At 45.5% G+C, this 4,293-nt stretch overlaps 1 long non-coding RNA gene across 1 annotated transcript; it reads right to left on the minus strand.

Moving 5' to 3' along the window:
• Positions 1–2,117: 2,117 nt before the first annotated feature.
• Positions 2,118–3,847, minus strand: LOC147692609 (uncharacterized). The gene is made up of 5 exons (XR_015299837.1): positions 3,743–3,847; positions 3,559–3,620; positions 3,367–3,444; positions 2,974–3,061; positions 2,118–2,432 (listed from the first exon to the last, which is right to left on the minus strand). It is a non-coding gene; the product is annotated as an uncharacterized LOC147692609 (long non-coding RNA).
• Positions 3,848–4,293: the final 446 nt, after the last annotated feature.

The raw sequence follows: 4,293 nt of genomic DNA on the forward strand, positions 1-4,293 counted from the left end.
CCTGTCTCCCTCCCTCCACCTCCCTCCCTCGCTCTCCCTCTGTCTGCCTCCCTTTCCCTCCCTCCCTCTCCCTCTGTTTGCCTCCCTTTCCCTCCCTCGCTCTCCCTCTGTCTGCCTCCCTTTCCCTTCCTCCCCCTTCCTCTCCCTCTCTCCCTCCCTCTCCCTCTGTCTGCCTCCCTTTCCCTCCCTCACTCGCTCTCCCTCTGTCTCCCTCCCTTTCCCTCCCTCGGTCTCCCTCCCCCTCCCTTTCCCTCCCTCCCTGTCTCCCTCCCTCCACCTCCCTCGCTCTCCCTCTGTCTGCCTCCCTTTCCCTCCCTCCCTCCCTCTCCCTATGGCTGCCTCCCTTTCCCTCGCTCTCCCTCCATCTGCCTCCCTTTCGCTCCATCCCTTGCTCTCCCTCCCTCTCCCTCCCTTTCTCTCCCTCCCTTGCCTTCCCTCTGTCTGCCTCCCTTTCCCTCCCTCCCTCACTCTACCTTTGTCTTCCATCTCTTTCCCTCCCTCCCTCGCTCTCCCTCCCTTTCCTTCCCTCCCTTGCTCTCCCTCTGTCTGTCTGCCTCCCTTTCCCTCCCTCCCTTGCTCTCCCTCTGTCGGCCTCCCTTTCCCTCCCTCCCTCCCACCCTCCCTTTCCCTCCCTCTCCCTCGCTCTACCTCCCTTTCCCTCCCTTTCCCTCCCTCTCCCTCGCTCTCCCTCCCTCCCTCCCTCTCACTCTGTCTCCCTCCCTTTCCCTCCCTCCCTCTGTCTCCCTCCCTTTTCCTCCATCCCTCTGTCTCCCTCCATATACCTCCCTCTGTCACCGTCTTCATCTCACCCTGCCTGTGTGTGCTCAGGTTCAGGGCACACACACACACAGCCGCACCTGAGCACTTCACAGGTCTTTAAAAGACCATTTGTATGTTAATGAGGCTTTTGTATTTCACCTTAGTGCCCCTGCAGCTCCACTCTGACTCTGACTATCACTGGATTGCCCCCGCCCCCACAAAGCAGCAGAGTCTCGGCACGCAGTGTTTGCAGACACTCTTTAATTATAATTTTTTTAAAACACAGGTAAATTATCTGCAAGGTCCGCGGGCCGTCAAGGAAGGCTTGTCGGGCCGCTGGCGGCCCGCAGGCCGTACTATGAGTACCCCTGACCTAGAGTAATGTAACTGGTGCCCCTTTAAAGCGTTCCAACACCTTCGGATCGAGGTTACGATATATTCTAAAAACGACAGAAACTACAGAAATATGCACCAAGAGGTAAAAACAAAGTCTTACGTTACATGTAGTGCAAGATCCTCAAAGGAAAGCCTCATAGCAGCTGAACTCTCCAATAGAGAGATTTCCAAGAACTGTTCTATTGAGCAGTGCGTGCTTGCGTGTGGAGAGGTGTCACTGCAGTAACACTTCAGGTCTTGAATCAAACTGACAAAAAACAAACGGGCCTCAGAGGTGATATGTTTGCTGCCCACTAATGATGGCGGCAGCTACCATACCTGAAGTGAAATAGCGCCATGCCACACACTAAGTGAAGCCATACTTCAAAGCATACCACGTGTAAAAAAAAGTAAGCAGCAGCTACCATAATTAAAGTGAAAGTGCGTCATGCCACGCACCAGCATGAAATTAAACAAGTAGTCCTTAAAGAACACAAAACACTTGTGAGTGTAGGGAAAATGTAGTTTACCAGTGCTCCTTGCTTTAAAACCAGAAATGATGTATTGGAGCACTAACAAATAAAATGCTAGGAAATAAAATCGACGAAGGAGTAAACCAATTACAACAGCAGGCGGGATTACGCTCAGTACAAGTAATTTCAGCAGGTCTTGCAGACAGCGCATGCGCCCTCATGCTCGACTAAAAAACAGCTCTATGTAAAAATCTGCACCACCTGTGATGTAAAGTGGACGTTGATTAATGACATGTATCTTGCACATGTAAGGTTGCATGTGTGAAAAGAAGGGGGTATCCCCGACTACAGTTCCTAATTCGGGATATCTATATTATTTGGGAAGACAGAAAATTAGGAACAAGGGTATCATATGGACATAAACTTACATCAGACATAAACGACTTTATATTGACAATGTGCATGGTACAAAAAATATATATATTTATTTTATTTGGTAACAGTCTTAAACATGTTTTTTTCTTCTTTTTTTATGTATGTATGATATGTGGTCTATAAATACATAATATTGTACACATTTGTTATTTGAAATCAGCTGTGAATATTTTGATATGCAATTTGTAATGTTTTTCTTTCTCCTTTTAGGTCACAGTATGTTATCATTCATTATACAATAAAGAGTTAATCAAAAAAGTGCAAAAAATTAATACAAAAAATATATACTAAATCTTAATCTGAAAACATGGCTAGAAATTATTGGTAATGCTACGCGCGTTTCGGCTGTAAGCCTTCATCAGGGAGCCATGATGTATTTTCCAAATGTACCTATGCAGACAAAAAATACATAAAAAATCCATGTCAGTGTCAGTATACTGTCCTAATCATAAGAATTACAAGAACATATAGTGCTTCAATATTTACAAGATCGTGATTAAAAACAAGGCGAGAAACTAGAAATACAAAAGGCATTCTCACTATATACATATGTACAAAAATTACATACACCAGCATCAGCTGTTGGCGCATACCGTCACATTGTGTATCATTATGGCAGAGTTCTACCTAAACTGATACATAGTCCAATTTATACCTATGAGTTGATGAATCTACATTGGTTAGATATTGTAACTGGTTCCATCCTGCATTGTGCATCTGGCAATATAGAGGACATGGGATACCCACTGGATGGGGTCTCAGGGAAAACAGAGGGTTCGGTTTTGTTTCTGTCAGAGAACACATGGTGAATGTGATATTGAAACCATAGAGTAAAGTAGGGATGGTGTGTAGAAGAGATATAGAGAAGAGTGCAAAGGGATAGATGAGCAGTAGTATATAGGACTGTTAAACAGGTGGGATGTATTCTTACCAAAAAACAGCGGCTGCAGTGTCCACTGGTATACTACTAAAGTTAGCAATACGACTCTTCTATAGATGCATGGGTGGAGTTCTTCACTCTGATAGGAACATAATACAGGCAAGCGATTAATGTCTATTATAGTTGGTCACAGAACAAGCCAATGATGAAATAGTTCTGAAAAGAAGGTACCTATCTTTAAGGTTTGGTAATTATAGATGAATAGCGAAATTGTAAAAGCATTTGCCAGCAATAAGAAGCGCTGTACTGAATGCAAAACACGGCGTTAAGTGCTAAGCTCAAGGCTACAAGCATGAACACTATGAGTAACGGAACGAAGAAGCAGTGATGGAGAGCTAGAATGACCTTCACTGCAATCATACTCAAAAAGAGGGTTAGAGGTACCTGAAGGACGTGGCCCAAGGTTCAATTAGGATAGGTTCCGAAAGGGTTAACAATTGCTGTGCCCCAGTGCGGTGAGAGCTACATTGAGAAACAACAATAGGGTAAAGATGAGGACAATGGTCAGACAGTGCTTTAGGGTTGATCTAAGTTCCTAAAAGAGCGGTATTCATAACTTGTAAACGAGCCATGTACCTTGATATGTTCGTTGTTTGTTAAATGCATCCAGGGCCATCAATGTTTGTACTCCAAGTTGTCTATGAATAAAGATAAGAATTGCGTGTGAAAGTTTTTTTTAAAAAAGGGAAAAGTATGTCAAAGGGGCATAATTGCATGACTCTGGGGTAGGTGCCTAGAGGAGACGGGAAAAGATCTGTACCTGTCTCAAGGGTCCATCGCGTTTTCCAAAAGTGGGATCTATTCGTCCGGTGTTTCGGTCGATTAGTTGAATAAAGGTGAGAGCCCCTGCGAACTGTTGATAATTGTGTCTATGATTATCTGAGGATGGAAATAGACATGTGGGCGAAAGTTTAAGGGAAATGTATAGGGAAACAGAGTGACACGGGTATGGGGTGAGCGCCCGAAGGGAGCGGAAACGGGTCTGTACCTGGGTTGGGGATCTGGCGTCCTCCAATGGTGGGGTCTGTTGTCCGGCGTCTCAGTCGGCAATGAGGTGGAAATGAAAACGCCGAGAGGCTGGTGGTATTTATGTAGTCAAGGCGCGCGCGCAATCAGGTAATAGCTTACAGCCGGGACCATTAATCGTCCGACCCGGAAGAGTGGTGGCTATTCCGATTCATTGGCGAATCTCGGCATATGTGGCAGCCATCTTGGAACAGGTTTAAAACGTAACAAAACCAGTGGTGGTGGTCCTGTATGTGGTGATGTGTGTGTATCGGATGTGGTTCGGAACCGATCTGATGAATATAT

The sequence above is a fragment of the Lissotriton vulgaris genome, chromosome 9 (genome assembly GCF_964263255.1).
Source record: "Lissotriton vulgaris chromosome 9, aLisVul1.2, whole genome shotgun sequence".
In the NCBI taxonomy this organism is placed as follows: domain Eukaryota; kingdom Metazoa; phylum Chordata; class Amphibia; order Caudata; family Salamandridae; genus Lissotriton; species Lissotriton vulgaris.